General features: G+C 32.0%; 1 long non-coding RNA gene across 1 annotated transcript; it reads right to left on the bottom strand.

The window, feature by feature from the left end:
* Window positions 1-598: 598 nt before the first annotated feature.
* On the bottom strand, window positions 599-5,208 carry LOC110108505. Its single transcript, XR_002304473.2, has 2 exons — window positions 2,745-5,208; window positions 599-841 (listed from the first exon to the last, which is right to left on the bottom strand). It is a non-coding gene; the product is annotated as an uncharacterized LOC110108505 (long non-coding RNA).
* Window positions 5,209-13,165: the final 7,957 nt, after the last annotated feature.

The raw sequence follows: 13,165 nt of genomic DNA, 5'->3' as shown, positions 1-13,165 counted from the left end.
TGGGGAACCAACTAACCACCTTGTCGCTTTAAAATCATATGTCTAATTTCTTTATGAAAAATGGGTAGGGACGTTGTTTAAGTTTTAAAGAATTGGGGTCTGACATCTAAGACATATCATAATTGGTCCCTTAACTTATGTAGGGTAAATGATGCTTGAGAGTAAAATGTAATTAGAATTTTATACTCTTTTAATTTGTATCCAATGCAATGCATGTTAATTAACTCGAATGTATAAAATGATTATGAAACAATTTTAAAATCAAGCTTGGAAAATATATATTTTTTTAGAGATTGCACAACATCCTCTTAACAGAACTGTACCCTAATAGGCCAAGTGGTCTGTTAGAACCCGCAGATAGAGAGGTGCCTAAAAAGAAAGATAAAGTAATAATATGCATATATGCTGACTCTCGGCGGTCCCGAGCTTACTTATTAAATCGTTAGAATTTTTATGTGAGCCTAAAAATTTTATTAGAGTTTCAAGTATAAAAATTTTATTCATACCATCACAAAAACTCTGATCGTATCCAAGATAAAACAAAACACATCATGCAAGATAACCTAAACAAATATTCAATTATACCATACAAACAATGAAAACAATCAAATTAAATTATCCAATATATAATATTCAAATTTCATATGGCAAGTGTCATTTTATTTACAACTCAGACTATGTTGAAAAATAAAGTGGTCGAATATTACTGACAACAAACCCGAATTATAATCCTAAGACTAGTTCAAGTGATTTTAAAATGAGATATATTTTCTTTTCTTCACTTCTTCGTCTTCTCTCCTTAGCCTTCTTTTCTTTTGTGAGCTCCTTGAATTCATCGAATCTGAATATACAAATGAAAAGAAACTCATCCCCGAAAGAGTATTTTCTTTTCTTTTGGGATATTAAAATCATCCTAACTTAACTTTCCAAATAAAAGAGAACATTCCTCCAGGTGATATTCTCTTCTCTTTAGATTACAAGTTTGATGTAATATCCCACTTTCAAGTCATTTTCACATTACAACTCTTTTCAAACACATTTATATTATATTACACATATTTAAAAAAAAAAAATCTGCAGGGTTATCCTAAACAGCTTATAATAAAATCATCACAAATAGTTATATATTTGCATTTAAATTAAATTTCACCAGTCACATTTGGTAATATTTTTTTAGTTTTAAAGGGGCTTAGCATTTTGCACCTGCAGAAAATTTCATCAATTTAAATCTTTAATTTACCCTCTTTGATTTAACTTTGTATGAGCATAGCCACCTGCATAAAATTCTGTGAGCATCCAAATCGTCCCTAACCTAGGGGTAATCTATCGTTCATCACATCAATTATCAAATTATATAAATAAAAAAAATAAGCAAATACATCAATCATTACAACCAGCATACAGTAAAAATCACGAGAAAGCCGTTACACAACAAAAAGAAAGTAAATATCGGCCTAACTTAAAGCTAGAGTCAGTTGTCCTAGCAAATAAATCTAAGTGTGTGCAATAGGCTGTATAGTTTGGATAAATCCTAGATCAATTATTAGTTGAAATTTTCAAATTAATAGAATTTAGTTTGTTGAAAGGCCAAGGTAATTGTATGTTTAAGTTTAAATCTTAGAGTCTTCAGCAAATTGAAAATTTTTTTTATGTTTAATTTTAACTGTTAAGTTTGATTAATAAAATTGGTTATTTAGGGTGTCTTAGTTAACTATTTTAAGTCTTTAAAAAATTTAATTTAATGTTTTATTGAAGTTTTAATTAATTTATTCAAGTTTTCAATGATTTATTAAATTTCTAATGATTTGTTGATTTTAAATGACTTATTGAATTTTTTAATAACTTATTAAAGCCTTAAGATTTTATTAAATTTCTAAAGATTTTATTTAATTTTTAATGATTTATTAAATTTATTTTTATCATTCATATTATTTAATTAATTGCAATTTATTATTTAAACTATTTTTTTATGGTTTATCTGTTTAATTTGTTGTACACTTTTTTATTAGTCTTGTATTTTATTTTATTTTATTTTATTTTTTATCATTTATGATTTTTATATATTTTTATTTTGATATTTCTGTTTAGCTTTTTATTTAAAATTTTTTTATGTTATTGTTATTTAGGATTGTTTTAATTATAAGTTTATTATTATTATTATTATTTATTCTAGTGTTTTTTATTTTAATTTAATAATTAATTTACCAGTATTATTTTAATAACTTTAATTCAAATATTTATCTTATAGTTGGTTTGAATTATTATTTATGATCGTAATTTCTAATTTTTAAAGTGAATTTAATAATTGTTTGATTATTATTTAGGATTAATTACATTAGGTTAAATATATTCACTAATCCTAAAGTGATGTGTCACTAAGTTTTTTATGTTTATTATTTTCTTTCCCAAAAGATGCATGCATCCTGAAATCTAAGTCCTCTAATACCCATCATTAATTTATGTCCTTAAGTATTACTAATGTTATATGGAATGAAATATATTGTCACTAACCCTTTGAACATACGCACACATGTAAATGGATTTTGGGTTCTAAATAATCAAAGAAAATTTTAATAACATAGGAAAATCTAAATAACATAATAAAACTAATTTGCAAGTAGTTTTGAATCTAAAATACATAATAAACAAAATTAGGATTTCTACAAGGCCCTAAGTTTGGGAATTCGTAAAACCACATCAAGGGTTTTGGGTCTTAAGGTTTATCTAAGTTCTAGAATACTTACAGCGTACAGAAGCTAACATCTAGTATTTCAGCCCGTAGCACCTCCAACCGGTTGGATGGAGGCGATTGACGCCTCTGTCCCATTTCCCTTTAGTTCACTTGATCGGTACATTCCTTGCAGTTCATAAAAATAAAGACAATAAAGCAGGGATTAGAAGCATGTTTAATAATCAAAAAAGAAAATAATTTAAAAAATACTATTTAAATTAAAACGTATCTTTTTTTTTGGGTTGGTCATGCACCGGTGTGGTTGATTGCCTTTTGAGCTTTTTTACTTATGAAAGCATACTTCGTAATTTTCCAACATTCACCTTGAGGCATAAGAAAGAGGAAGAAAAGGAGAGAGAGAGATAGAGAGAAAGAGAGCTTTTTCTTTTCTTTAAATTTTAATTTCCAAAGATCACCCAAACCATTCTCTATCCAACATCCACACACTCCACTTTTCAAAGTTTCAAAGAAACTTATCAAACACCTTAACTTCCAAAACCCTACATCTCACATTTCATCTTTCTCAAGCAATACCTTTCAACACACACACTTCCCACAAAATCATGCATTTCTACTTTCACAGACACATTTCATTTTCCCAAAATTTTCCACCTCATCGCAAAATCATTCTTTACCTTTTAAGATAACACATTTTATTTTTCAAAATCTCTCACATACGCTTTACTTTCACTTTTCAAAATTCACTCTTTACCAAAACCACTTTTTCTTTCCCAAACCATAGGAAGAAAACATCCATGTAAAAGATGAAGCATGACTATGTATATCAATTTCCACCAATCATGATCCACCAAATATACACATGCATCTTGCACTTTCTATCTCAACAGTCATAGCTAAATGAAATTAGGAAAAGAAAGATGACTTGCTGCAAATTCATTCTTTCCAAAGATCTCAGTAAACCATAACTTTATTCATGAATACAATTCATCATATCATTTGTCATATCACTAGTGAGAGCAAGTAAAAACACAATGGCGCTTCGCTAATTTTATTGAATGAATAATATGTCAAACAAGTTAAAAATCATGCGAGCAATTACTTATGAAGATAATAAGAAGAAAACTTCCATTCTCTTCTTGCATGCCTATTTTGCTCAAAAACAAAAAAGAATTAATGCAATCATTCAAAGAAAAGAAATAAAGAAGTGCAGCCGTCTAATAAAGCAAAATGCAACCACAATCAAATTTTGGAGGAACAAAATAAGTTCATAGATATGCTCCCCAATTTGCCTCAAGAAAATATATCACAAGAAACAAGTCAATACTTAAACATAAATAGATAAAATCTATCATGAGAAGCTTTGACTGAATCCACCATTGCAAATAATGCGAATGTATTTTCTATGAAAGTATGGAATCAACGTCACAAAACATGAAACTGTTACTTGTAAGCGGTCAGACATGTGTATATCTAAATATTAAAAAAAAAAAGTAAAATACAAGAAGCAAATCTTGCAACCATCTAATACCTCTTCATTACTTCAGAAGAGAATAATCAACAAAGTATACGTTCTTTCAAAATTTAGAAAAGGATAATCATGTTCTTTTCCTCCAAAGATAACCTAAAAAGGCCCATTACGCATTCCAATTCAGAGAGAAAAAAGAAACTATAATGGTTTCTGACTTGGCTTTAGGAATGAAATGGCAATCAATCTCTTCTTGACACAAAATATTGTAAGATAAAGTATATATATATATATATATATATATATATATATTCGGTAATATCTGAATGTGAAACAATCATCAAATTTGGGAAAATTTCTAATGATTATATCTCTTGCTTCCTGTACCAAAACATAGCATAAGAGGCGAAGAACCATTTTATTTCTTTTAAGGAATACATGCATTTTAAACTCCCAAAGCCTTTAGGTAGAAATATAGTTTCAACAGGAACTTTCTACTGCCATTTAGAACTTAAAACAAAATTTGGAAAGATAATCTCAGCATTTTCGTCCTACACAGAACTCATCTTGATGCCAAGAAAAGCTTAAGAAAAAAATCTTTCATATAATATTTCCGAATTTTAAAATCATAGAAAGAGGCATCAACCACATTTCCAAATCTAAAATAAGAAAGAAATACTTGAAGTTCCATGCTTCAAGAAGAGAAAGGATAACTTGCCGATATTATCAAGATCCATGTACAACAACACTTGCAACCACTTTCTATTGTTCTTGGCCAAGCAAATCGCAGCAAGAAGGAGGCACAGATGAGGCTAGGGCCGGCGGTGGCTAAGGCAAGGACCGGTCAGATGGTGGTCTTTGGCTTGGGCTTGCTAACGGCAGAGAGGGTCGGACCTAGGGCTCGCGAATGGCTGAGAGGAGGTGTGCGTCCCTCTTGCGAACTTGTAGGGGATTTCGCGAATTGCCCAGAGAGCAGGCGGACGGTTTCGCAAATAGGGAGGGAGACGTGGACTTGGTTTTTGCGAATCCAAGGAGAAAAGGGGGCGTGCGGTTCGGTTCAACCGGTCTAACAGCCTCCTAAGCTCTAATGCAGTAATGCTTTCAATATATGCTAAATTACAATTTTATGCCTCTCTTTATTTAAAATTAAATGCTTTGATTAAAGGATGATTTTGAAAGGGATTCAATGGCTAAGATTGAATTTGGTCTTAATTTAAATTTTAAGAATTTTTAAAGGTTAATTTAGAATAAATTTGATTTTTTTAAAAAAAATTATTTTGCAATCATTTTAATTTAAAAGAAGGAATTAAGGAAAAGAGAACTTGATTTTAGGATTTGAAATTGAAATTGAAATTAGGATGGTGCCACTAAGGGCATTCTCCACCACTATTTGATCTAATCCTGGGGAAGGAAAAGGACTAACCTTAAAGATAAGGAGATTGAGTGAATGTATAGGAAGGAATAACTCCTAACTTTAGAGGATTGAATTTGAGTTTTAAATTAGGATGATTCTACAAAAGGGTGTGCTCCATCATAAGATTATTTAATCCTAAGGCAAGAAAGCTCGATGACTCACATTTAACCTTAAGGAAAAAAAATGAAATATCATGTGGGAAGGGGGCATTGCTTCCCACAGAGGATTGGAGTTTAATTTTGAAATTATGATGGTGCTATAGAGGGTGTGCTCCGTCGCTAATAAATAATCTTGTGGAGAGGAAACTTACTATATACCAAAAATCAAATCTAGATTTTGAAACTAAGGTGCTACTATAGGGGGCGTACTCTATTACTAGTAGTTATAATCCTAAGGAAAAAAAGCACGATGACTCACATCTAACCTTAAGGAAAAGAAAACTAGAAGATCTTGCGGGAAGAAAGTATTACTTCCCATAGAATATCAGATCTGGAATTTAAAAACTAGGATGGAGCCATGAAGGGTGTGTTCCACCACTAGTGAATGATCAAATGGGGAGGAAGCTTGATCCACAAAGATCAAGACTGGAATTTAAAATTTTGGATGGTGCCACAGGGGGTGTGCTCCATCACTAAAATGTCTAATCCTAAGGAACGAAAGTATATAACCTTAAGGAAGAGAATATTAGATGATCGTGTGAGAAGGAAGCATTGCTTCACATAAAGGATCGAGTTTGAAGTTTAAAATTTGGATGGTGTCATAGAGGGTGTACTCCACCATTAATAAAGGTAAACTAAAATGGGGAATTTATTTTTAGATAAGAAAACTAGGATGGTGCCACGAAGGGCATTCTCTATCACTTGTGAGAGAGAAAACTTACTCTACATAAAAGATCAAATATGGATTTTGAAATTAGGATGGCACTACAATGGGTGTACTCCATTACTAGTGGATGATTATGTGGGGAGGAAGCTTGCTCCACATAGAAGATCAAAATTGAATTTTGAAACTATGATTATGCTACATAGGGCTTACTCCATCACTAGTGGATGATCATGTGGGGAGGAAGCTTGCACCACATAGAAGATCAAAACTGAATTTTGAAATAAGGATGGTGCCACAATGGGTGTGCTCCATCACTTGTGGGTTTAATCCTAAGGATAAGAAGCACCTAACCTTAAGGAAAAGAAGGCTAGAGTAATTCTTAAGATTTAAGACTTGGATTTGGAGGATTTTTTAATTTAATTTGATTTTGAATTTGAAAAGTTTTTTAAATCAAGAATTTGATTATTTTTTGAATTTAGATTTTGAATTTCAAATTTTTTTTATTTTGATTTGATTTTGAATTTTATGAATTTTTTGAATTTGATTTTGACTTTTGATTTATTTGAATTTGAAGGGTTTTGAATCCGATTTGATTTTATTTTAAATTTGGAGAGTTTTTTAATTCAAGAATTTTTTTTTTTTAATTTGAAGAGTTTTTGTTGATGTTAAATTTAATACTCATATGGCATGGTACTTCCTAAAGAACTATCCCAAAGTTTGAAAATATTGTGTGGCATCCTTTATGATTGATCAATTTATGCTTGAAATTCCCTCAAAGATCGTCTCTATGATAAAAGGTAGTTCTTATGTTGGTTTAAACTCCCCCACTGATCTCTCAATAGGCTAAGATAGGCATCCAAAGAACCAGGACTAAGTCTCCTACTTTGAAGGTTATATGTCGAACTCTCTTATCATGAGTTTAAACCATTCAAGCTTTGTATGACTCTGAGTTGTATTGAGTCTTAAAGATGATGCTCTACAAGGCCTCAAGCTCCACCAATTCGAATTGGTCACTCTGCTCAACTGTGATTTAATTTTGAATGACATTTTCTAGCAAAGTAAACCACTCCTCTAGTGGGATTGACCTTGGACCAAGCATAGAGTGTGATTTTGTAGAAGGCCTTGATTGAAAATATGCTTATATATAAGGACTTACAAACATTCCTCAATGATGAAATTTGAATTTTTATCAGGAGTAGAAGATTCGTTCATTTTATTTGAAAATTTCCTCTTAACCATTTGGACCCTGTTAGAATGACAAATATGAATAAATTTGTAAGTATAGTGAGATGTAGAGTGACTCCAACTAACTTGAAAAAGTTTAAGAATTTAGGTTTTGTTGACCCAGACCAAATTTTACAGAAACTGAACTGGGATTCTCTCTTGTATAAATTTTGGATTAAAATTAATTTCAAAAAAAAAATTAGTTAAATAGAGAAAGTTGATCTTTTCAATTCTCTTGCATGAAAATTTTCTATCTTATAGACGATTTTAAGCATGATGAAGAATTTGGATTCAAGTTTTTTTAAAGTCAAGTAATTAAAGGTGATTGAGTTTTCTTTTGAGATTTAGGGATTTAAGGAGAAAGAACCTTCTTTCTTACTCCTACTGGTGCTCATTGCACAAATTTTTTTTGGTGCACTTTATGCATTTTTTGATTTATTTTTCATCTTGATAAGAGGCTTCATTTTCTTTAAAACCTTAAAATGATTACTCTTTTAAAAGCCAAGATTATCTCGCAAGTGCAATGAAAGAGAGGCCCTTCTTTTATACTAGGAAGTATAATCTTTAAGGCAAACCCAATCTATTGATAGAAATATTAACTTAACTAGGAAAATCATTGAACAAATTTTAGATATGCAAGAAACGCCAATTAAGATAGAAAATTTCTAGAAGATTGATAAGATTTTCATTTTTGAAGTCAACTTAAGTGTTATTTAGATCTTAATTCAAAAGTGAACTAACCTGCACAAGCCATGGAAAGGAGGGGCCTTTAAGTACCTGGTGGAGTCAACCACAACTCTCTCCTGCTTAAGATTTAAAGTAGAGGTCAACTTATATTAAAAAGATGAATCAACAATCTTGAAAAATCGGACTAGTACACTTGAGAAAAAGATATGTTTTCCTTAAAAATTATAAATCTAGGTGGAAAGACCCTAGAAGTATAGAATTATATTCCTTCAATATCTTATAAGGGAGAAACTACCTTGGGGTATGCACTATCTATATATGATGCTACATCATTTTAATCAAAAGATTTATCACGATAGGACCCTTTCAAAAGTTAAATAATAATATCAATATATGGTATAATCTTAGATTAATTTTCCCCTCTTATTATTAGTGGTCTAATAGTTAGAAGAGTAGCACCCCGAGTGATTTCTACACCTCCTCCTCTATAGATGATGTAGTAGGTCATGTATAGTAACGTGGCTTAACATTGTTAAGAGAGTTGCTACTTAGCTTTTACATATTTTACATTTCTTGCAACTTGTATAGTTTTGATGATTCCAAATATTATTGTTATTTTCTCCTAACACTTTTTAGAAGAATTATTTTTGCTCTTGTGTGCACTAACATTTTAGGATAATCGAACTCCAGACTAATGAAGACTTCAAATCAAATTCAGCATAATATAGTTTGTAAATTGAAGTCTATATTTTTTAATTTATTGAGTTTGAGAGAGTATAATTGTAATTGAGTAACTTAGCACACACACACACTTGGAGAGATATTTAAAAAACAAAAATTTTCTTATAATGATCGTACGGGACGAACCATGTTCGTACGAGATGATCAGGTCAGTTATAACCTTTGGAGAGCAATGGAACGAATAGGAAATGAGAAAAATTTTTAAGTCCAGATCGTCCAGAAGAACTTTCCTATTCGTCCATGGACGGTGTCCTCTAAATTCTCACTTTGAACTGTTCGTCCAAACGAAGTATAACATTCATCCCTGGACGATGTCCTCTTGATTCTCACTTTGAACTATTCATCCAAACAAAGTATATCATTCATCCCTGGACGATGTCCTCTAGATTCTCACTTTGTAATGATCGTACAGAAGAAATATACCATTCGTCCCAGGATGATGTCCTCTGGATCCTTGAATTGAATAGATCGTCCAGACGATTCACCCCATTCAGCCCAAGACGATATCCTCTGGATCGTTAAATTGAACATATCATCCAGACGATTCACCCTATGCGTCCCAGGATGATGTCCTCTAGACAGATGATTTGAACTAATCGTCCAGACAAATTCTTATATTCGTCCCATGATGAAGTTCTCTGTTCCTTGAAAATTTGGATCGTTTTGCAGTTTCATCCAAACAAACCCTTTATATAATTGTTCATACCAGACGAACTTAGTTTGTACAAGATGATGATCGGGTATGAAGTTATTCATACCAATATACATTGGGTTCATACGAAATAGTTTTTACACTATTCGTACTAGACGAAATCACGATCGTACGGGATGATCGAGTGCGTACATAATTAAAAATTAGCAGTTTTTTTACGGTTTTTCGTGTCTTTCCTATATAAGGTCCACTTAAAACTGTCTTATAATATTTTTGGTCTTTGGTCTTCGTGCTTACTGAAATAAGTGTGAAGGAGAGAGTGAGAGAGAGTTTGAAGAAGAGTTCTTACCATTGGAGCGTGAAGGATTCACTTGGTACTCAAAGGTAAGGATCTCAACTTTGTGAATTATGATTACTTCATTCTTTTCTCTTGTCCTTCTAGATTTCTTTTGAGAAGATCTTTCATGGAGATCCAGTTCTCTGCCGACACTTGGTGAAGTGTGAAAAGACAAAAGGTTCTCTGCCTACACTTAGAGAGTGTGAACAGCGAAAAGGTTCTCTGCCTACACTTGGAGAGTGTGAACAGTGGGAAGCTTCTCTGCCTATACTTGGAGAGTGTGAAAGGACGAAAGGTTCTCTGCCTATACTTAGAGAGTGTGAACAGTAGGAGGTACTCTGCCTACACTTGGAGGGTGTAAAAGGACGACTGTTCTCTACCGCACCGGATAGTGGTGGAAGAGAGTTTTGTGAAGGCTTCTCCGCCTTGCTGTGGGGGAAAAAGGAGAGACACTATTGGTATTAGTGAAATACTCGGAGGGTGCCTCCGAGGAGTGGATGTAGGTCGTGTTTGACCGAACCACTATAAATCTTGTGTCTTTCTATTTTCTGATACTTTTCTTTTTTAATTTACTTTTTCTGTTGATCTGTGGTTGAAAAATCTTTTTATAAAAAATTCATTAAAGTTTTTGTCAGTTTAAAAATTAAAGAAGAAAATTTTTTAATTACTAATTCACCCCCCTCTAGGTTAGCCACTAGGATATAAGCTTATGTCTAACAACCTAATTCATATTGAATAAGTTTCAATAAGTGGTATCAGAGCTTTATTTATAAATCATAAGTTTACAATACATTTTGATTAACATACATGGCTACATTTGGAAACTGAAATACATCTGAGGGTTGCTCTATAACCAGACCTCCTTTGTTCGATAATACTCCTTTTGATTTTTGAAAAACATGCATGTCTACATTTTTACAATCACTTGATTATCGTATGTGGATCTTAGTTCAAGAAGGGTATACAAAACCAACTAGACTAGTTGACGGAGTTAGAGTTGAAACATCTTTTGTGGACTGGACAGTAGAAGAACGTGACTTAGCACAACTAAATGTCAAATGCTTAAATAGCTTCTTTCGTACTCTTAAATCAGAAGATTACATGCGGGTTTCTACTTGCAAGAGTGGAAAAGACATATGGGATAGACTTTGTATAACTTATGAGGGGACTAATGAAGTTAAACAATCTAGACTTAATATCTTATTGTATGATTATGAATTATTTTGCATGAATCCAAATGAATCCATTTCTAACATGTACATAAGATTCATACAAATAGTCACATCTTTACATGTATTGGGTAGGGAACTAACGAATGCTGAAATGATTAATAAGATACTTCGTTGTTTGCCCACTACTTATGATGCTAAAATAACTGTAATTATAGAGTCTAAAGATTTAAAAATTTACTCTATTGGCAATCTTCTTGGATCACTAATTGCTTATGAGCAAGGTGTGAGTCAAAGAAAGATTGATGAAGGTGAACCACGAAGGGAAAAGAATATAGCACTAAAAGTGGAGGAGTCAGAAAGTGAACTCTCACAGCCTGAAGATGAAGACAACATCACACTGATGACTAGACAATTCAGAAGCTTTCTAAAGAAGAAGCAAAAGAGATGTCAGCAATGGAATCGAGGTAAATTTAATAAAAATATCAAGATTTTAAATGATGTTATTTGCTATGAGTGCATGAAACCTGGACATATTAAGTCAGATTGCCCAAAACTCAAGGCCACTCATATCAAGGAGAAGGTAGAGGAGAAACTAATTGTGAAGAAGGGCAAGAAAAAATTCCAAAGAGCTTTCTGGGCGGACTCAGCTTCAGATTTGTCAGAGACTAAAAAGGAAGAGGAAGTCATTAACCTATACTTAATGGCCAATAATCTTGATCAATCAGATCAAGAAGAGGTATGTGACCTGACTTACAATGAACTTTTTGAAGTTTTTGAACACATACATGATGCATATAGAAAGTTAAAGAAAATGCATGCTAGTCCGAATTTATAATTTCAAGAATTACAAAAAGAACATAAAATCCATAGAAAAGATCATGCATTAAATGATGACAACCACATGAGATTGCTTAATGAGTTTGACGATTTGAATAAGAAATATGAAAGTTTAAAATAATCATATGCAGAACTTGAAAAAGAGTTTAAAATTCTTAAGGATGAATCTGAGAGCAAAATATATAGGATTAATTATATGAATCGTATATTGGAAGAAATGAATTCATTTAATAAATTAATGATAAAAGCTCTCGAGAAAAATAGGATACCCCCAAGACTTGAAGATTTTATGAATCCTATTTTGTATCCTAAATTTATGCAATTCTTAAATAGACAAAAAAATTTTATAAGATTAAAAAACCCCTTTCCATGAGTCAAATTCCATAATTATGGATTGTGTGGACATATAGCTCACACTTGTACTTTGAAGAAGAAAAATTATTTGGTGTGGAGACCTAAGATGCATAAACCTAGACATATCATACATGCATCTTATTATAAATTGCCAAAAGGAGAACCCAAACTTATTTGGGTTCCCAGATCTAATATTTGATAATTTTGTAGGGTCGCTCTCAAACAAGATCTCGTGAGAGCATATGGTACCTGGACAGCAGATGCTCAAAGCATATGACTGGAGATACTACTCAATTCATATCGCTGAAGCCAGAAGTAGAAGTAAGGTTACACTTGAAGATAACACCACAAGGAAGGTGATTAGGTCAGGTATGATTGGAAATCTTAAGAATTATTTTATTGAAAATATGTTATTGGTAGAAGGCTTAAAGCATAATTTGTTAGGTATTAGCCAGCTATGTGATAAAGGATATTGTGTAAAAAATTTACCTACTAGCTGCATATTAACCCTATATGGTAATTATGTTTTAAATGATATAAGGGTAAATAATGTGTACATGCTAGACTTGAATTGTATTAAAAATCCTATTGTTTTTTGTTTAAAAACTATATCTGATGAGTCATGACTTTGGCATAGGAGACTTTGTCATTCTAGAATGAAAAACCTTAGGAGGATTACCCAAAAGAACTTAGTGAGAGGTATACCTAAACTAGACTTTACGAAGGACCACATTTGTGATGCATGTCAATTAGAAAAATAGGTAA

The sequence above is a fragment of the Dendrobium catenatum genome, unplaced genomic scaffold, assembly GCF_001605985.2.
Source record: "Dendrobium catenatum unplaced genomic scaffold, ASM160598v2 fragScaff_scaffold_325, whole genome shotgun sequence".
Lineage (NCBI taxonomy): Eukaryota > Viridiplantae > Streptophyta > Magnoliopsida > Asparagales > Orchidaceae > Dendrobium > Dendrobium catenatum.
The sequence above is the reverse complement of the archived record's forward strand: the minus strand, read 5'-3'. Positions and strand labels throughout refer to the sequence as shown.